This window comes from Bufo gargarizans, chromosome 6 (assembly GCF_014858855.1).
Source record: "Bufo gargarizans isolate SCDJY-AF-19 chromosome 6, ASM1485885v1, whole genome shotgun sequence".
Taxonomy (NCBI): Eukaryota; Metazoa; Chordata; class Amphibia; order Anura; family Bufonidae; genus Bufo; species Bufo gargarizans.
In genome coordinates, this window is record NC_058085.1 from 32,956,643 (window position 1) to 32,979,446 (window position 22,804).

The 22,804-nt window shown below is 44.0% G+C and overlaps 1 pseudogene; it reads left to right on the top strand.

Annotated features, from left to right (window-relative positions):
- Positions 1-22,804, top strand: part of LOC122941925 — a 158,214-nt pseudogene that overhangs the window by 32,807 nt on the left and 102,603 nt on the right.

The window sequence follows — 22,804 nt, forward strand, 5'->3', positions numbered from 1 at the left end:
ATAACCACAATTGCCCCTCCCTTGTCGGCTGCCTTAATCGTAAGCTCTTTACGCCGACCAAGGGAGGTCAATGCAACTCTTTCATCCTTGGTCAGGTTAGAACCGGAGACATCATCACTCTGTTGTCTCAATCTATTGACATCCGACCGGACCAAGGATATAAAAGTGTCTATTGCTTTGTGGTGTATCGGGGGTTGGAAATCACTCTTAATGTGCAGCCCCAAATCAGTCAATGTTAAAATACTGTGTTCAGTATCATCAGAGGCCCCGGGAGGTAATCCTTCCCTGGGTCTCTGAGTCTGACCATTGAAAAAAACCTTTAGCTTAATCCGCCTAAAGAAATGTAACAAATCAATTTCATTTTGAAACCAGTCAACCATGGATGTAGGGCAAAAAGACAATCCCTTATTCAATACTCTTAGTTCCACATCAGTGAGGTCATAAGAGGAAATATTTACCACCAATTGAGTCCCATTCATTGTGCCGACTTCTGTACACCTCTTCTCCCCTGTTGTGACACAGGTGTTTTGGTTCCCACCGGTGGTTTGGCTGACCGTGTTGAGCGGACATTCCTGGTTGTTCCTTCTATGTTGGTGATGTTTGCGTCCTCCCCTGCGTCCTCTCCTGTGTCCCTTAAAAGTCCCGATCGTAAAAAATCAGTCCCATTGCCACCTTCAGTGGAGGAGTCCGTATCCGTGAAGTCTGTACGCCGTCCCCTTGGTCTCTGGAATCTGCGCTTTTTCTGTGACCTGAATTTGTTGACCTCAGGTTGTATTCTTTTATAGATATTCCCCTTGGTGTAATCCTCCTCATCTCTAGACCACTTCTGCCTTTTAGTTTCCTCAATATTAAGGCGGTATTTATACAGATCTCCTTTGATTTGGTCAAGGAATTTGTCATATTCCTGTACGTTGGTAATTAATTTTAGTCGCTCCTCGTGCTCCTGGACCCTTGTATTAATCTTTATTGTGTCCTTCTGTAGGAACTCCATGTTCAATAACATAATGTCCATGGAGAACCGATTCGCTATTTCCATAAATTTATTAAGGAATTCTTGATTCTCAGGAAACAGAATTGGTCTGAGGTGGGTCCTCAGACCCCGAGGTATGCGACTCACCCTGTAATATTCTCTTAGGGTTAGGAGATGTAGTTCCGAATTGATGAGTTGTTTTCTCTCATTCACCAACCTGCGCTTGATGGAATCAGCAGTCGGTTTGTTCAGGAAGGCTCCCTCCCCCTCGTCGCCGCTCAGGATGTGATTGATTTGATCACTTGAATAAACAGAGCTGTGTGGTGTAGCCATTGTGCTTATGCCGCTCAAATCCATGAAAAAACACGACAAAACTAGTTGTTTTCAATCCATGGACAGTGTGCAAGTCCTCAGGCCCAAACGGATCAAACAAAAAAGGGTCCCGGCCTCATAGACCCCACAGATACCAGAAAAAACTAAGAAGGTCACGGCACATTGTGAGTCATTTGTGAACATGCTTGTAGCTTGAAAAAGACTATTGTCGAAACGTTGCTGCTGATTTTGTGGTGTAATAAAAACACTGAATAGCCTTTGGAGTGCCGTGACCTTCTTCGTTTTTTCTGGTATCTGTGGGGTCTATGAGGCCGGGACCTGACGTCACGAGCACCGCCGCAAAGCCCCTTGAATGTATTCAAGTAAGTGGTGCTGTCCTACCACCCTTTTTTGTTTGATCCGTTTGGGCCTGAGGACTTGCACACTGTCCATGGATTGAAAACAACTAGTTTTGTCGTGTTTTTTCATGGATTTGAGCGGCATAAGCACAATGGCTACACCACACAGCTCTGTTTATTCAAGTGATCAAATCAATCACATCCTGAGCGGCGACGAGGGGGAGGGAGCCTTCCTGAACAAACCGACTGCTGATTCCATCAAGCGCAGGTTGGTGAATGAGAGAAAACAACTCATCAATTCGGAACTACATCTCCTAACCCTAAGAGAATATTACAGGGTGAGTCGCATACCTCGGGGTCTGAGGACCCACCTCAGACCAATTCTGTTTCCTGAGAATCAAGAATTCCTTAATAAATTTATGGAAATAGCGAATCGGTTCTCCATGGACATTATGTTATTGAACATGGAGTTCCTACAGAAGGACACAATAAAGATTAATACAAGGGTCCAGGAGCACGAGGAGCGACTAAAATTAATTACCAACGTACAGGAATATGACAAATTCCTTGACCAAATCAAAGGAGATCTGTATAAATACCGCCTTAATATTGAGGAAACTAAAAGGCAGAAGTGGTCTAGAGATGAGGAGGATTACACCAAGGGGAACATCTATAAAAGAATACAACCTGAGGTCAATAAATTCAGGTCACAGAAAAAGCGCAGATTCCAGAGACCAAGGGGACGGCGTACAGACTTCACGGATACGGACTCCTCCACTGAAGGTGGCAATGGGACTGATTTTTTAGGATCGGGACTTTTAAGGGACACAGGGGAGGACGCAGGGGAGGACGCAAACATCACCAACATAGAAGGAACAACCAGGAATGTCCGCTCAACACGGTCAGCCAAACCACCGGTGGGAACCAAAACACCTGTGTCACAACAGGGGAGAAGAGGTGCACAGAAGTCGGCACAATGAATGGGACTCAATTGGTGGTAAATATTTCCTCTTATGACCTCACTGATGTGGAACTGAGAGTATTGAATAAGGGATTGTCTTTTTGCCCTACATCCACGGTTGACTGGTTCCAAAATGAAATTGATTTGTTGCATTTCTTTAGGCGGATTAAGCTAAAAGTTTTTTTCAATGGTCAGACTCAGAGACCCAGGGAAGGATTACCTCCCGGGGCCTCTGATGATACTGAACACAGTATTTTAACATTGACTGATTTGGGGCTACACATTAAGAGTGATTTCCAACCCCCGATATACCACAAAGCAATAGACACTTTTGTATCCTTGGTCCGGTCGGATGTTACTAGATTGAGACAACAGAGTAATGATGTCTCCAGATCTAACCTGACCAAGGATGAAAAAGTTGCATTGACCTCCCTAGGTCGGCGCAAAGAGCTTACGATTAAGGCAGCCGACAAGGGAGGGGCAATTGTGGTTATGAATACTACACAATATGTCACTGAAATTGAAAAACAACTGCAAGACATAGAAGTGTACAGACAGGTCAATGAAGATCCGAAATTCGGTGTGATGAAAAAAATAAAAATACTGGTAGATAATGCTTATGCTAATAACATCATAGATGTAAAACTCCATAGCTATTTGATAGAGAAACATCCAGTGACGCCCACCCTGTATGTCTTACCAAAGATACACAAAGACTTATACAACCCGCCAGGACGTCCCATTGTGGCGGGCATAGATTCCGTCTTTGCCCCTGCGGCTGTGTTCATCGACAAAATGTTGAGGTCTGCGGCTACGGGGGCGAAGTCATATGTGAGGGACACGACTGAATTCCTCAACAGGATCCAACAGTTGACGTTCGGTGCGGGTGATAGACTGGTGTCCTTTGACGTCACCAGTCTATACACCTGCATTGAACATGAAAAAGGCTTGGAAGCGGTGCAGTGGGCTTTGCAACAAACTGACCATCCCGCTGAAGTATGCGAATTTGTTAGCTCACTGTTGGAGATCCTGTTGACGTGTAACTATTTCAGCTTTGACGAGAGGTTTTACATCCAAAATCGTGGGACCGCCATGGGGTCTAATATGGCCCCGACATATGCCAACATCTATATGACATATGTGGAGGAGTCGTTTATATACCCATCCACCCTGTTCCAATGTGTGTCCGGGTGGATGAGGTATATAGACGACATCTTCCTCATATGGTCAGGGACTGATGTGGAGTTAGGGGAGTTTCATGACTTCATCAACAGTGTCCATATACAACTGAAGTTTACTAGGGTGGACTCGTTGCACTCTATACAATTTCTAGACACATTAGTCTATGTGGCTGAAAGTGGTCTTCAAACAGACATTTTTGTCAAACCAACGGATCGAAATAGTATGTTACGCTTCGACAGCGCCCACCCTAAGAACATGCTGAGTTCTCTCCCATATAGTCAACTTCTAAGGGTGAGGCGTATCATCTCAGATGATAAAAAAGTGGATGAGGGATTGCAGGCAATGAGCTCTAAGTTCATAGCCAGAAGGTATCCCAAAAAGTTGGTTCAGAGACATCTTGACAAAGTCAGACAACACACAAGGACGCATTTGTTGACCTCGACTAGAATTAAAACTGAGAATAAGAGATTACCCTTTGTGTCCACACATTCGGTTTTGAGCAAACAAATAACGGATTCGCTCAGACGAAATTGGTCGATCCTGACACGTTCTTTCCCAGACATTGCCGAGTTTCAGACACCACCGCTTATGTCCTACAGAAGGTCTAAAAATCTTGGGGATCAGTTGGTGCATTCCTTTCTGCAGAGGCCTGACAAGTCACGCATCTCCAGAAAGGGATGTTACCCCTGCCTCAACTGTTGCAATTGCAACAATGTACAGAAGGGACAGACCTTTTTCCATCCACATAGTGGGAAGAGGTATGATATAAAGGGTTTCTACACGTGTTCTTCTGAATTTGTGATTTATACATTGCAGTGCCCGTGTGGTCTCATCTATGTGGGTGAGACCACACAGGCCTGCAAATTGAGAATTAACCAACACAGGTATTCCATTCGGAAACTGTTTACGAAAATGGAGAACACGTCTGGAAATCTGGAGAGTGAACTCCCGGTCCCGGAACATTTTTACAGATTCAAGCACACCGTTGCACAGTTGAGGTTTAGGGTCATTGATGGCGTTCCCGCACCTCAGAGAGGAGGTGATCGGGAACGACTATTAAAACGTCTGGAACTCAGATGGATCTTTGAGTTGGACACCATTGAGCCTAAGGGACTCAATCGGGAGTTCAAGGTGGGTTCCCTTTTCTGAGTCGTCTAACAGGATGTGAAAAGTAAGGGTTTTTATATGTAATAAGTAACAGTACCCGATATATAATCGAGATTATAAATTTTATTCTTCTTGTTGTATTTTTGTGTTTTTCACTAATAGATAAGGCATCCATGCGGGATGTGGGCGAGAGATGGAAGCAGTGACCTGGGAGCCGTCCAGCAGGTTATTATATTATTGCACGGTTTGTGCATTAGGTTCCACTGACTGGTTGTGTGTGGCGGAAGTACATCATTCATTAAACTGACAATTTGACTAGATCCTATACTATCTATCTCGGGGGCTGATTTATGCAGGCAGATTAATTAAGATGGCTGGTGACAGAGGTTGTTTCTTATTGGAGTTTTTAGATCTATGTAGGAGACCTTGGGGGTAAGCATGGTAGGGGTCCACCTGACGCTGGGGCCCAGACCAGGCGGGGGTACACATCGGTGGTCTCTCTTTTGACAGAGGGGGACGATGGTTGTGGCCCCAGTACTCCTTGTCCAATAATAGTGGACAGTATGATTTTGAGCATATTGTACCGCTACACCCTTGGCTATAAGTCCTCGGGTGGGTCTGATTACTTTGTACCGTGTACAACACGGGATTTCAACCTATATGTTACACTTGCCATTCCCGAATAATATTTTTCCATTCAAATGGACATTAAGAGGACCGCACTGTTTGCACAGCCTTGAGTTTTCTCAGTAGGATCTTTTCTGAAATTTCTCCAGTGGGATCTTTTGTTGATCTTTTTTGGATCCTTTTTGATGTGATCGTATCTATGTGTGAGATCATGTATCTCCGCCTGACATATACACAGTTGGTGTATTGAAACACAATTTAGCTATGACTGAGGTCTTATAGATGGCCTGCTGAGATCGGTTCTCTCGTCGCTGTTTTTGTTTATTCTCTATTGTTGTTAAATGAGGCTGTCTCTCTGATGTTGCGCCCATGGTGATCGGCGTCTTTATAATTCCCAGTGTGTATCAGAAATAATATCAAAAGAAAGAGTCTACATGATAGGATAGTTTTCCCTTGTAGGACCTGTGGTTACTATGACAGCGATCAGACGCTTAGATACGTCACCAGTCAGATGACCGAGAACAGCGTCGAGGGTCATGTGACTGCCTAGATGACGTTGAGATACATGTGAATCTCGTTTGAATGTTCGCGCAGCCGCATCTGTATGCGGAAGACGCCGCTCGCCATGGATGCAATACATAGTGACAGCCACACATGTGAACGCTTGGTAAGCCTCATATTAATATGCACGATGGTTGATTAATTAATTATATGATTGTATGTACCTGAGAAGGGGTGGGATTTGTGTTAAGGCACATTCACTGGATAATTGGTATGAATTAGTACCCTTATATATTGTGAGTCATTTGTGAACATGCTTGTAGCTTGAAAAAGACTATTGTCGAAACGTTGCTGCTGATTTTGTGGTGTAATAAAAACACTGAATAGCCTTTGGAGTGCCGTGACCTTCTTCGTTTTTTCCACTTATAACAAGACCATGGTCTAAATATACTCCATTGACTACAACCCTCTGTTGTCTGTCCCTCAGCCACTGCCTAATCCAATCAACAGTATGGGAGTCCAAGCTCAAAGACTCAAATTTATTGATTAGCCTTCTATGTGGGACAGTATCAAAATCCTAACTAAAGTCTAGATAAGCGATGTCTACTGCACCTCCGCCATCTATTATTTTAGTCACCCAATCAAAAAAATCTATATTATTAGTTTGACATAATCTCCCTGAAGTAAACCCATGCTGTTTTTCATCTTTCAATCCATGGGATTTTAGATGTTCCACAATCCTCTCCTTAAGTATGGTTTCCATTAATTTCCCCACTATTGATGTCAGGCTTACTGGCCTATAGTTGCCCGATTCCTCCCTACTACATTTCTTGTGAATGGGCACATTTGCTCATTTCCAATCTTCTGGGATGACTCCTGTTACCAGTGATTGGTTAAATAAATCTGTTAATGGTTTTGCTAGTTCACCGCTCAGCTCTTTTAATAGTTTTGGGTGTATCCCATCAGGCCCCTGTGACTTATTTGTATTAATTTTAGACAGCTGACTTAGAACCTCATTCTCTGTAAAGACACATGCATCAAAATATTCATTCCTCCCGAACTGAGGTCCTTTTCCTTTATTTTCCTTTGTAAAAACTGAACAGTAGTATTCATTGAGGCAGTCAGCTAGTTCTTTATCTTCTTCCATATACCTTCCTTCTTTTGTTTTTAATTTGGTAATTCCTTGTTTTAATTTCCTTTTTTCACTTATGTATCTGAAGAATGTCTTATCACCCACCTTTTTTCACTGACTGAGCTAATTTCTCTTTTGCTTGTGCTTTAGAAGCTCTTATAACTTGCTTGGCCTCTCTCTGTTTAATCCTATAAATTTGCCTGTCATCCTCTTATTTTTATTTTTTTAATTGCTAAATGCTATCTTTAAGTTTTTAATTATTTTGGCCACTTCTGCTGAATACCACAGTGGTCTCTTCCTTTTTTTGCTTTTACTGGCAAGCCTATCTGTTGCCTTCAATAGTGCCACTTTTAAGTACCGTATTTTTCGCCCCAAATTGGGGGGGGGGGGGAATGCCCCTGCATCTTATGGGGCGAATGGTGACATTTTTACATCGCTGGCTGCGATGTACGAGCGAGCGGATAGGGACTGGGAGGAGGAGCTGGGGGCGGTGCAGTCATTGTAGTCCGGCCCCGCTGCTCCAGTGCTACACAATGCAAATATAAAATGTCTTATTCAATTACACATGCCCCCCCACTCCTAATATTACTGTACATCCTAAACGTTTCTGTAGAATGCAGGCAGGCCGGGCGGGCGGCAGCGTAACTCCCTGATGTCACGTGCCTGCGCCGCCTACTTTATGAATGAAGCAGGTGGTGCATGCAACTGACGTCAGTGAGTGACGCGCCGGCCGTCCGGCTTGCCTGCCTGCATTGTACAGAAGCTGGTAGGATGTAAGGTAATATTAGGAGTGAGGGGGCATGTTTAATCACTTTTAATTGAATAAGACATTTTATATTTGTATACTGGAGCGGCGGATCTGTGGATGACAGTTTTATGGGGAACATCCATGGATGGCACAGTTAAGGGGTGGGGGATCTGTGGATGGCACTGTTATGGGCTGGGGGGTCTGTGGATGGCACCGTTATGGGGTGGGGGGTCTGTGGATGGCACATATATAACAGTGCCATCCACAGATCCCCCCTGTAACAGTGCCAGCCACAGATCCCCCTGTAACAGTGCCAGCCACAGATCCCCCTGTAACAGTGTCAGCCACAGATCCCCCCTGTAACAGTGCAAGCCACAGATCCCCCCATAACAGTGTCCGTCATCCACGGATCCCCCATAACAGTGTCTGTCATCCACGGATCCCCCCATAACAGTGTCCGTCATCCACGGATCCCCCCATAACAGTGTCCGTCATCCACGGATCCCCCCATAACAGTGTCCGTCATCCACAGATCCCCCCATAACAGTGTCCATCATCCACAGATCCCCCCATAACAGTGTCCGCCATCCACAGATCCCCCCATAACAGTGTCTGCCATCCACACATCCCCCCCATAACAGTGTCCGTCATCCACACATCCCCCCATAACAGTGTCTGTCATCCACCGATCCCCCATAACAGTGCGTCATCCACAGATCCCCATAAGTGTCCTTCACAGATCCCCCCCATAACAGTGCCATCCACTGATCCCCAGTAATAGTACCATCCACAGACCATAAGAATAAGAACTTTTGTTCGAAACGCGTCAAGTTTGCTACACTTGTGGGTGGATGTCCTGTACATTTTGTCTACTGCCTGAATAAAAGACAAAGTTTTAGCTACCAAAATCGTAAGTGCTGGAATTCCTTGTTTTCAAGTATCGCCATCCACAGACCACCATTAGTTCCAAACCCACCAAAAGCACACCTTTTGGTTAAAACATTTTTTTTCTTATTTTCCTCCCCAAAAACCTAGGTGCGTCTTATGGGCTGGTGCGTCTTATAGGGCAAAAAATACGGTAGTCCCATTTCTCCTGGTCTCCATTAAAACTGTTCCAGTCTAATAGGGACTCGTATACCACTAATCTGATTTTAGAAAAGTCAGTTTTTCAAAAATCTAAAACTTTTGTTTGTGTGGTGTGACTTAGTCACTGTACTTATAGTAAACCACACTGACTGGTGATCATTAGATCTCAAGCTTTCCCCTACAGTAATATCAGATACCAAATTCCCATTTGTGAATACTAAATCTAAAATGGCCTCCTTCCAGGTTGGCTCCTCAACTACTTGCTGTAGAGATAATCCCAGTAGGGAATTTAGAATATCTGCACTCCTGGCAGAACTAGCTATTTTGGTTTTCCAGTTAACATCAGGAAGAATAAAGTCTCCCATATTGATAACTTCCCATTTCAATGTCATTTTAGCTATTTCCTCAACTAGTAGATCATCTAATTCTTTGACTTGGCCAGGTGGTCTATATATCACACCTACACGAGTTACCTTATGATTATCAAGCTGCAACGTAACCTAAACTGACTCTAAATGGGTCTCGCTAACTTGCATTAGATTAGATTTTATGCTATCTTTCACATACAGGGCCACCCCTCCCCCTTTCTTGCCTTCTCTGTCTACATAGAGAGAACCCTGGTATTGTTATATCCCAGTCATTACTCTCATTGAACCATGTCTCAGTAGCAGCCACTAAAGCTATATTCTCAGATGCCATTATAGACTCAAGCTAATTGATCTTATTCCCTAAACTGCGAGCATTTGTAGACAAGACTCTGAGTTCGTCATTTCTTAACCTATGTGCTACTGGCATCTGAAAGCTTTTCACAGGGCTCACCCGGATAAAGACGGTCCGGGGTGTCAGGAGGTCACCTGTAGAAGGGGGGTACTGTGTGACAGGGACTAGAAGATTGAGGAGACTGGCTGCACGTGATTGACAGCCTCTTTGGTTTCACTGTTCTGTGTTGTTGCTGGGAATGACCACACCTCTTGTCTCAGGTGTAGCTTAAGTGGTCATTCCTTCTCCTCTATTTAGTCTTGCCTCACCCATCATGCTATGCGGTTGATAGCTTCTTGTTTGTGGATGTCCTGGTGTTGGTTCTCTCCGAGTTCCTGCTCGTCTGCATACTTTTGGAAGTTAAGTTTATCTTCTTTGTTGTTTATTCTTTTTCCCCACCGTCTGATAGTAGGCCTGAGGCAAAGCAAAAGCTGACGAAAGGTGACACAATAAATCCAATCACCTGAAGAACAAAATTTTAAAAAAGCCAGAACAATGCATTGGTTCACATTTGTGTTGGAGGCTCTATTTGGTGCCTTTGTCACAGATTTAATCAAAAACAATGTAGAAAAAAGTTCTGCATAAAAATTCAACTATGTGCCCAATTACGACAACGCTCCTGCCTCGTTCTTCAGATTGTCTGCCTGGTACCCATTGTATATCGATTGGCTCTGACCCCTAGCCACATTTCTAACTATGCTCCCATCTTATCCTCTGGTCTCTCTTTATGATGACCCTTGGCTCCATTACATTGCTACTGCAACCAATCCATGATTTATCAAAGGAATTAAAGGAATGCAACCTGGGGATCTTCCTGGAGCAAAGTCCATGGGTTTTGAGGGAGAAGATAATGGGATCCTTTACAATCCACACCACTGCTAAGCTCATAACAATAGAACTTTTAAAAGTTCAAAAAATTGCACAATTAGAAAACATTGAGAATAGTGTAAACATTCAAGGGGTAAGGTCATTAATGGCAAGTATGTATAACTGAGGCTTTTAGTCTCAGAGCTGTAAGTCCCGGAAGTATTTTGTGACCAGTAATGCTAAGTGACTGGGTCTGTTGGTTAGAGCTGGATTTTGGGTCCAGGATTTATGAGTGACTGAAGAGCTTGGGTGGGAAAGTGACTACCATACTCCATCCCGGGTGTTTCCTGCCTTAGCCAGGTGCCAAACTAATTAGAAAAGGCAAACTTCCACTGAGCAGTGCGTGAGAGTAAGACTCACTAAGAAGACCACTGTGCCAAGTGGAAACTCCAGGTGATCCTAAAGCAGGTGAGTAACCTGTGTCACAACTTGTGGATACCTGACTGTAAAGATGTTTATTTTTCATGAACTTTTACTTGTTGCTGAAGCAAGCCTGTATAATTTGCCAGTTGTGACCAATAAATCCTGGACAAGGAAACTATCTTTGCCAGTCTGTGCCTGTATTGTCTGACTAAAATACTGTCTGAAAGACAGAGACATGCAATGCGACAATTAACTGCAATATAGAGTACAGAATTGCATAATAATAACAAGTGCTACACTATAAGTGCGAGATACTTGGCAAATCGTTTTGTACAAAATTATTTGAGCCCGTCCACAAACTATCTCACTCCTGGTGCCATGGCTTCAGTGAGTGAGGGGGAGCAGGCCTGACTATGTACTAACACTAATTAAAATCAGCCTATAGGGCAGACAGGGTGGTCAGGAGTGCATGACTGAGGAGGCAGCCATGGCACCAGGAGTGAGATAGTTTGTGGGCCTTGGTAGCTGTTTGGCGCCGGTGGTGTTGTGGAGTGGGCCTGCTGTGTAACCTACACTCCCTGAAGTGTATGGTAGCCGTCATGGCACCTAACAGGTAGAATTTAGCGTAGGAACCCGTCTAACAGAGATCGCCTTGACGCTCGGCAGGCGGGCTCAAATAATTTTGTACAAAACGATTTGCCAAGTATCTTGCACTTATAGTGTAGCACTTGTTATTATTATGCAATTTTGTACTCTATATTGCAGTTAATTGTCGAATTGCATGTCTCTGTCTTTCAATGTTGTTCCCTGCCCTAGCAATGTGCTCCTGCGGTTTGGTATGTGCTGACTGACCCCCTTTGTTTTTTATTTATTTATTTTTAATACTGTCTGAAAGGGTCCAGGTTTACAATAGTTATTTTCTAATATAACTTCTGACCACAAATGGTATCACTACATGACATCCCACAGTGTTGGTCAGAAGACTGTGTTTATCACATGTTCTTCCAAATCCTATACACTTTGATTCAACATTCCTTTGAAGATTGTAATGGCAGATCAAACCTCAGAGCAAGCTAAAAAGTTACAAAGTCTACCACTGAACACTAGACCCTGCCTGTCTGTCAAAATGGCAAAATTATAATGTAAATCTAAGCTCATAGCCATGACTTCATTGTAAGTGACCATACTACTTCTCCCCTCTGCCCTCATTCAGCTGTAAGGGAGTGTGTGAGACAGTAACCACTGACCATTTTACTTAGACAAGATTAGTGATAAACTCACTGAAATGTGCACTATTGAAGATACTGGCATCAAGAAAATTACTAGAGAACAGCCTAACATTATGATCTACTGGTGCTTGCCATGAAGTCTACTGTTAGATTGTGATCTGTTATACAAACCATTATCATAGTCATTTAAGAATTGAATAAATGATAATACTTTTTTTTCTTGGCAGATGACTATATCAGAAGCTCAAAGGGACTTCCGATGCCTAAAGATTTCAAAACAAATGATCATGCTCTGGTACAAGATGCTTATGAAGTATATTTCATTATCCCAGATACATCCTCATCCTTGCAAAGCAACAGTCAATCATCTGATCTTTTTCAACGAGTCCTACATTCATCACAGACTGTGAAGCAAAACAAAGAACACATAAGGGGTGAACATCTAATAACTGACACAAGAGAGAAACCGTTTTCATGTTTAGAATGTGGGAAACGGTTTACCAAAAAATCAAGTCTTATTGCACATCATAGAATTCATACAGGGGAGAAATCATTTACATGTTCGGAATGTGGGAAATCTTTTAACCAGAAATCAAATCTTGTTAAACATCAGAGAATTCACACAAGGGAGAAGCCATTTTCATGTTCAGAGTGTGAAAAATGTTTTATCCAAAAATCAGATCTTGTTAAACATCAGAGAATTCACACAAGGGAAAAGCCATTTTCATGTTCAGAATGTGGGAAATGTTTTAGCGATAAATCTAGTTTTATTTCACATGAGAAAACTCACACGGGTGAGAAGCCATTTTCATGTTTAGAATGCGAGAAAAGGTTTAGCAACAATGCAAGTCTTATTGCACATGAGAGAATTCACACAGGGGAAAAACCATTTTCATGTTCAGAATGTGGGAAATGTTTTATTCAGAAATCAGTTCTTGTTAAACATCAGAGGAGTCACACAGGGGAGAAGCCATTTTCATGTTCAGAATGTGGGAAATGTTGTATGCAGAAATCAGATCTTGTTAAACATCAGCGAATTCACACAGGGGAGAAGCTATTTTCATGTTCAGAATGTGGGAAATGTTTTAGCGATACATCAAGACTCATTATGCATGAGAAAATTCACATAGGGGAAAAACCATTTTCATGTTTAGAATGTGGAAAATGTTTTATCCACAAATCATATCTTGTTAAACATCAGCGAATTCACACTGGGGAGAAGCCATTTTTATGTTCAGAATGTGGAAAATATTTTAACCAGAAATCAAATCTTGTTAAACATCAGAGAGTTCACACAGGGAATCATTAAAATCAAAAAAACAACAAAACTTAGTTTTCCCTTAGTCCTAACAGCAGCACAGATGGGGTTAAGTCGTCGTCCCGTAACCCCCCCGCCCCCCCCCCCCCCCCCCCCCCCCGTGGACTGGTAGGACCGGCGGAATTTTAATGAGCCCAAGTAATAAACTTAATTAAACACTTAAACCTCCCCTATAAAGGAAGGAATCACCTCCAGCCCATTTTGTTATAGCAAGAAAAAAACTAGTCTTACTAGGGTGGGAAATTTGTGTGCTGCTGTTAGGACTAAGGGAAAACAAATTATCGTTAGGAATTAACGATTCCCTCTTGTCCTACCAGCAGCACAGATGGGGAGATAGCAAGAAGAACCCTTAGGGAGGGCCATCATGCCTGGCAGAACTAAGTTATAGTCTGCCCAAAGGCCGAGTACTCAGCTAATCTGGCATCTAGTCTATAATGGGAGATGAATGTTGATTCAGCGCTCCAGGAGGCAGATTTGCAAATCATGTCGAGCGGAAGAAGACTCCTCTCTGCAAAAGAAGTAGCTATAGTCCTCTTAGAATGGGCTTTTACAAACCCCAGAGGGTCTAGAGATTGGGAAACAAAGGATTCCCTAATAGCCTCCTTAATCCATCGACTGATAGATGGTTTAGATGCCTTGCTGCCTTTAAACTTACCAGCAAACAGGATTAGAAGATTTTTTTAATCCTGTTTGCCGGTAAGTTTAAAGGCAGCAAGAAAGTACGGGAGAAATCTTAAAAGGACCCGGTCTTGCAAAAAAATGGTATAGGGCTCGTGCGCTGAGAGAGCTTGAAGCTCAGAGACCCTCTTGGCCGAAGTCACTGCAAGGAGAAACACAAGTTTCCATGTGACAAACTTGAAATCTACCTCCTCCAAAGGCTCAAAGGGGGGAAATGCTAACCCCCTGATAACTACTGATAAATCCTATTGAGGAATGGGTTTCAGTACTGTAGGTTTTAATCTTTCAGCCTCTTTAAGGAACCGTTTGATGAGCAGGTCCTGAGAAAAAGACTTGTTGAGGCAAGCTGAAATGGCTGACACTTGAACCCTCAAGGTAGATGGAGCAAGGCCTTTGTCAAGCCCATCTTGCAGAAACTGAAGAATGATGGGGAGGGGCGGATCTGCAGACGCCACATCTTTTGAGGAACACCAAGAAGAGAATATCCTCATAATCTGTGAGTAGGCTCTCTTAGTAGAGTCTACTCTTGAATGAGACAGCGTTCTCAGGACCGACTATGAAAGCCCTTCTATTCTGGGAAGGGATTGATCAACCTCCTGGCTGTCAGGTTGAACCTGTGCAGATCTGAGCAGAGGTGAGTGTCACATAACACCAGGGTCTGCTGAGGGGGGAGCCTCCAAAATTGCCCTTGAATCATTTGGGTGAGCTGGGTAAACCAGGATCTCTTCGGCCAAAACGGTATGATGGCTATCACCAAGGCCTGATCCTGACGGATTTTCATCAATACCCTCGGAATCATGGAAAACGGAAGGAAGATGTAAGCCAGCCTGAGCCTCTAGGATATTGACAGAGCAGCTATCGCCAGGGGGTTGTCCTCCCTGTAAAGGGAGCAAAACCTCTCCACCTTGGAGTTGAATCTTGTTGCCATCTAGATACCGTCTAGATGAGCGCCCCAACCTACTTGGGATGCATCTGTTGTCAATATGACCCAAGTTGGCTGGGTCATAGACTTCCCATCTAAAATATGGATCCACCATCTAAATGGAATGCCGAGTTCACCAAGACAGGGAGTTCAGCCCGGCGGAGCTGCCATTCCATTTGGAAAGGACCTCCTATTGCAACGGCCGGAGGTGCCATAAAGCCCAAGGGACTGCTTCCGCAGACGCTGACATGAGCCCCAACATCTTCATGAGTGTCCGAATTGGTACTCGCCAAGGCATGGATAGGAATTCTGCCGTGTTCTGTATTCAGGATTTTCTTTCTGGAGTCAACCGGAGAGACATCCCAATGGAGTCGATTATGAAGCCTAAATATCTTACTGAAGTCGGCTTATGTTCGACTTCTGCCAGTTAATGATCCACCCAAGGTGGAACAGAAAGGAAATCGCTACATGAAGATGGTGGGTCATGACCGCAAAGGAAGAGGCTTTTAAAAGCCAATCATCCAGATAAGGAATGATGGTCAGTCCTTGGAGTCTTAGAGCCACCACCACAGAAACTACCACCTTGGTAAAAGTGTGAGAGGCAGAAGAAATGCCGAAGGGAAGGGCAATGAACTAAAAGGTGTCTGGTGACACCTGACACCTGGACCGCAATCCTGAGATATTTCCTGGAAGCAGGATGAATCGGGATCTGCAAATACTTATCCTTGAGGTCCAGGGTTGCCATCACATCTCCAGGATTGAGAACGTGAACCACTGACCTGATGGTCTCCATACGTAACCTTATTTTCCTTATGTATCAATTTAAGAATCTCAAATCGATAATCATCCGAAGATCCCCTGACGCCTTGGGAACCAGAAACACTGGTAAGTAAATCCCTAAGCTTCGTTCCCCTGCGGGAACCTCCTCCAGAGCCCCCTTGTGGATGTAATCCTGAATGTAAGCCTCCAGAACCGACTGCCTTGCGGCCTGTAGAAGTTTGGTTCAGATGAACCTGTCCGGAGGAAGAGAAAGAAGATTGAGTATCCCTCCGAGATGACATTCAGGACCCAGGGATCTGAAATCTCTCGGATCCAGATGTCCTTGAAGTGGGAGAGATGATCTCCGACGGGAAGATGAGGCAGGGGAGTGGGGAAGTCTTCTGGCAGGACGGCAGGAGTCATACAAGAGCCTCGAGGAGGCCCGTAGTCAGGAGGTGGATTTTTTTATCCTTGGCCCCTTCAAGAGAGCACCTTGAACCTCTTCGCTGCTCTCCCCAGTCCCTCCGGGCTCTTGACTGCTGGTCAGACCTACCACCGCGGTTTTGTCTGCCCTGCCCCCCAAAGGACTGTTGGGGAAGACTCTTCCCCTTTTTATCTGACAGGCCTTCCATAATCTTATCCAACTCTGAGCCGAAAAAACGGTTGGGTTCAAAGGGAAGGCTACATAAATTATATTTAGAGGAATTGTCAGCGACCCAAGGCTTAAGCCACAAAGGCCTGCGGGCCGCTGACACCAGGGCCATGGTTTTGGCCGCCAACTTCAGCTGTTGTTGCGCTGTATCAGACAGGAAATCCATCACCAGGTTGACAGTCTTGAATGCCGCCAAAATGTCGTCCCGAGACACCTTCTGATCCACATCCATTTGGATCGGGTTTAATAGAGACCGGAGGAAGGTAGAAACTTCTGTAGCAGCGATGGCTGTAGACGCGGAAGCTGCCGAATAACCTCTCCTTAGTGTACACTCTGCTCTCCTGTCGAGGGGATCCTGCAGACTCGACCCATCATCTGCAGGAACCACAGTGCACTTGGACAGTTTGGCATAGCCATGTCCACCTTGGGAATGGAACCCCATGATTCCACCAAGGGTTTAGCCATCGGAAACATAGTTTTGAATCTTTTGGTTAGAATCTGACCTTTTTCGGGTTTCTTCCACTCTGTGCGCATGACAGAGAGGAGGATCTCATCCGCTTTAAAGACACAAAGTGCCCGACTAGCGGGATCAGAGGGCTCCCCCAGGTCAACATCATGGTCCCCCGACCTGATGGATTTAAGTAACTTTTGTGTCTTATCAGGAGGAAAGAAGCATGAAGTAAGCTCCTCCTCATCCAAGGAGGAGGAACCCAAGGAGACAACGGAAGGTCTTTCTACTGGAGCCAAAGACTCCATAGGAGTCTGAGTAGGAAGCCTCTTATCCAGCAGGCTTATAACCCCTTTGATGGATCCATCAACATAGGTCTTTACCTACTGATACATATCCTGCATCGTAGGTTCGGTGGAAGGTTGGACCCTAGGACGGCAGCCGTCACACCTGGAGTAGGGACAGCTATCCTCCAAAAGCGCGCTACAATCATAGCACGATAAATGTTTCAGCTTGTAACCCGCCTTTCTGCCATTCGAATCCCGTGGAGACTACATCACTGCGGGGAAAAACTGACAAATAAACATTTGTAAACAACCAATAAATGTTTCAGAGAAAGGCGAAAGAAAGGCAGACCGGTGGAATCCGCTTTAAAGACACAAAGTGCCCGACTAGTGGGATCAGAGGGCTCCCCCAGGTCAACATCATGGTTCCCCGACCTGATGGATTTAAGTAACTTTTGTGTCTTATCAGGAGGAAAGAAGCATGAGGTAAGCTCCTCCTCATCCGAGGAGGAGGAACCCAAGGAGACAACGGAAGGTCTTTCTACTGGAGCCGAAGACTCCATAGGAGTCTGAGTAGGAAGCCTCTTATCCAGCAGGCTTATAACCCCTTTGATGGATCCATCAACATAGGTCTTTACCTACTGATACATATCCTGCATCGTAGGTTCGGTGGAAGGTGGGACCCTAGGACGGCAGCCGTCACACCTGGAGTAGGGATAGCTATCCTCCAAAAGCGCACTACAATGATAGCACGATAAATGTTTCAGCTTGTAACCCGCCTTTCTGCCATTCGAATCCCGTGGAGACGACATCACTGCAGGGGAAAATGGACAAATAAAACATTTGTAAACAACCAATAAATGTTTCAGAGAAAGGCAGACCAGTGGAAGCTGAAAATGAGGACTAGAAATAAGGCACCAATAACTGGAGGAACACCAGCTTATAGGACTCTGGGAGCTAGCTCAAAAAGCATGTGCAGCCAGAGACCGACCTGGTGCACAGTACTTCATTAAATAGGGGAGGGGATGGGCTCAGAACCAAGTCCCCGCCCCCAGAGGAGAAAACACATATCAGCAAATAAAAAGTTTCCCCCCCAGGAAGAAATGCAATAAATCCTCCAACCGGAGGAAAAATCACGAATTATATATTTAAAAAATCGCAAAAGGACACGAAATCGCATCGCAAGGAAAAACTCCGAAAGCGACGCCAGATTCCAACATTACTTCTGGAAGATGGTGGAGCCCAGCAGCCGCAAGGAAGAGGATCGAGGACGCCGAAAAACGCTCCGCAGCGAAGCGCCGCTGCGCAGCGCCAGCAGCAGGTAAGCTGCCGGACAAGCAATCTAGAAAAAAGATCCGCCCCTAAAGAGAGCGGGAATCACCGCCCAGTCCACCTGTCCGGAGGACAGAAAAAAACACAATGGGCTGAAGGTGATTCCCTCCTTTATAGGGGAGGTTTAAGTGTTTAGTTAAGTTTATTACTTGGGCTCATTAAAATTCCGCCGGTCCTACCAGTACACGGGGGGTGGTTAAAGGGGTATTCCCATCTTAATGATCACTGTTAAATCTGTTAATGATTTAACAGTGATCATTTTTCTAAATATATTTAATTAACAAATTCCCACCCCTTAGAAGAAAATAAACATATACTTACCTGACTGTTGTCTTCCGTCTCCCCTGGTTACGGCCACCGCTCTTCTCAGGTGGCGGCGCGTGTGCAGACGACTTCTTCTCTTCTCCCGGACGGCTGCGCGCTGTACTGAACGTGCACGCCGAGGCCGCGCATGCGCTATGGTGATTTCTTCCTGGCCAGTATAGTATACTTGCCAGGAAGAAGTCACCAGGGCGCATGCGCGTCCTCGGCGTGCTCGTTCAGTACAGCGCACAGCCCGGCCGGAAGAAGACATCAATCAAGATGGAGCCCGTCCCCTGCCGAGTGCCGAAACCAGGAAGTGGACAGCGCGCCGGGAGCAGGTAAGTATAAAATAGCGTGTTGATAATACCCCTTTAACCCAATCTGTGCTGCTGGTAGGACCTAAGGGAAGAAGCTATTTTCATGTTCTGAATGTGAGAAATGTTTTATCCAGAAATTAGATCTTATTAAACATCAACAAATTCACACAGGGGAGAAGCCATTTTCATGTTCAGACTTGGAAAAGTTGTAGCTTTAAACTAGAACTTGTTAGACATCAGAGAATTCACAGGGGGAAAAGCCATATTTATGTTCAGCATGTGGGAAATGTTTTTATCAGAAATTAGATCTCACCTTCAGAGAATTCATACAGGGCAGAAGCCATAATAATGTGGGAAATGTTTTAGCTACAAATAGCTTTGTTGTAAACATCAATGAATTTACACTTAGAAGTATATGTATTACAATCAAAGTAGAACAAGCATCTGTTATCCCCAAAAAACTAATACAATAAGGAAAACACAACTGTAAATGAATCGTTCAAACAATATTTCTCATGGCTATACAATGAATGGCCATTTCGTTATAGACACTTATCTAGCAAATTTTTGGAGCTCCTTCACTTAGAACTGAAGCAATTTATCGTGGCATAGATTCCACTAGGTGTTGAAATCATTCTGCAGGAATATTGGCCCATGTGGACAATATATTATATATGATCTGTCTTCATACACATTCACACAGTGTGCAGTCTGATTGAGCATAAACCATTACTGTCTTCCAAATAAGAGGACTGTTCTTTGTAGTCTAACTTGTTTATTGGTAAAACAGGATTGTTTGATTGGTAAAACTACAAGAATACAAATAGCATGTATAAGTATAAAGTATGGATAGCATGTACTATAACATTTGCATTAACACTGAAGCACATGGTAAAATGGCTGCCTGTACATAGGATTACATATCTATCTAACAGTGGTAACAACTCCCTAAGTAACAATTACAACTAGCTGAACAGTTCTGCATAACATAATATCCCTGAAACAAAGGTAGATCTCTCACCAGATATGATTTTACAAGGATGGTGGAGTTTGAGAAGGAGATATGCACAAGGACAGCTCTGCTGATGTCCAAATAGAAAATCCCAGCAGACGTGACTTGATCTTCAAGGAATTTTATTGTCACAAATCAATATGTCCCATCGTCTAGGATGCGTTTCGGCAACTGCCTTTTTCAACTCTTGTTGAAAAAGGCAGTTGCCGAAACGCGTCCTAGACGATGGGACATATTGATTTGTGACAATAAAATTCCTTGAAGATCAAGTCACGTCTGCTGTGATTTTCTATTTGGTTGCACGTGGAATCGGTCCTATCCCGCGCGTAGTGCATCTCAGCGTGTGCTGGTCGACTCACCGCTACAAGCTCTGCTGATGTGTCCTGGAGACTGGAGACTTCTGTTTCCCAGGATGCTTTGCCCTCCCACAATGCAGTAGTATTGTAACAGGAAAAAGAAAGTGTAATACCATTGAAATCCGCTAGATGGTGCTATAACCGCACTAAACACTTCAGAATTATCCTGACCCTGGCAGAATGAAATAAAATCATTATCTAACCCTGCTGGGCAGAACAATTTGGAAGCACTAATATCATCTGAACAGCCCAGTCTATCCCACCCAAGAGATGCTCTATAGCAGGGTTTCTCAACTCCGGTCCTCGGGACCCACCTACCAGTCTGGATTTGAGAATATCCCACAGAATGAATACCTGTGATAAGTCCTGATGCATTGACACTAATCATATCACTTGATCAATATTAAGGAAATCCTGAAAACATGACTGGTAGGTGGGTCCCGAGGACCGGAGTTGAGAAACCCTGCTCTATAGGATTAAGATCTGAGGACTATGAAGGCCAGTAAGCAAGAGAAACTTACTATCATGTTTCTGGAATGAATCAATGACTAAACAGTCCTCATGTCATGGTGCACTGTCCTGGTGAAAGTTTTCCTATGCTATAGGGTAAACAGCTGTCATGAAGGGATGTACTTGGTTGAATGCAATGCTTAGTTAAGCCATACTGTCCAAACGCCCATCCACAGGTATCAAAGGACCCAGAGGTTGCCAAGAAAACTTTTCCCACATCATTACTTCACGCCACCAGCATAACCTGTTAACACTTTGGAAATCTCATTCATCTGACTATGCAATGTTTTTCCCTGCTCAGTGATCTAGTTTTCTGTTCCCTTTGGAGTGAGTACTCTGCTACTCAACTATGCTAAGGAACTATAAGTTGTGCATTCGGACACATTAGTTGGAGCATCTGCACTGTATTCTACTGCAGTATACCACCTGTTTGAAGCTATTCTTGACATTCTCTGTGACCATGTTTGTCAACAACTGTTCACTTCTACACAAGATCCCCATTTGTTGGATGTGTTCCTTGATCCTACGATTTTTATTTTACTCTCGCTGTACAAGAAAACCCCACCAGGAAGTTTTTCAAATCATGGCTGCGGCTAGTCACAATAATCAAACATTTCCAGTAATATCAGATCTCAAATAATGCTTAGAAAACAACTTCATATTCATTCATAAATATCACAGTACTAATATTTCAATTTAGGAGAAGTCCATATATCACTGTTCCATCAGATTTTTAATCCCAGCTTTCGTATGTCTTGGCGTACTTGGCACCCGTCTTTCCTATTGCTTTTCGTTAACTTTATGCATCTCCTTGTGCAGAAGTTTAAGCTGTTGGGCTTTGTTTGATGGCTTATGGCCATTCATCTTCCTCTTGAACACATTCCAGAGGTTTTTAATAGAGTTCAAGTTAGAACATTGGGCTGGCAATGACATGGGTATGACCTAGTGGTCTTTAAGCCAGGCCTTGATTGACCTGGTTGTGTGACATGGGGCATTATCCCACTAAAAAAACAATTGTCAGAGCAGAGTTGAAGAAAATTGTCAGAGCAGAATAAATCATGTTTTATTCGATTATATGATATGCGGATTGATTCATGGTTCCTTTACAAAGACTGATACCAGCCTTGCGGAAACACCCCCAAATCTTAACTGATCCTGCACCAAATTTCACAGTGGGTGAGGGACACTGTAGCTTGTAGGTCTCTCCAGGTCTCTGTCTTACCATAACACAACCAGGTGCTAGATGACTTCACTCTAGTCTTCTACGGTCCAATTCCTGTGGTCTTGCAAACTTCAGTCTAGAACTTCTTTACCTCTCATTGATGATGGTCTTTTTTCAAGCTTTGCGTTACTTAAGCCCGGCCTCTCGAAACCTGTTTTGAACCGTTCTCGCTGTGCATTTCACCCCAGCTAAGACTAAGATATCTTTTTGCTGCTTGATCTTGCTCTTGTTAACTGTTGTCTTAAGGATGGAAGCAACCTAACGGACAGTGTACCTCTGCCAGTAAAACTCTTGTTCTCCTCACTCAGACCTTTTCTTTTCAAATCCTTTAGTATAGTCTGTAGTTTTTATTTTGACACTTATTTTTGGGCACCACTAGCAATGTGAATAGTGATGGCCACAAGACTTTTATACTGTTGCTCATTAACCCTTCCAGACCTGGTCATTTGCACCCTTCCTGACCAGGCCTAATTTTGCTAATCCGACTG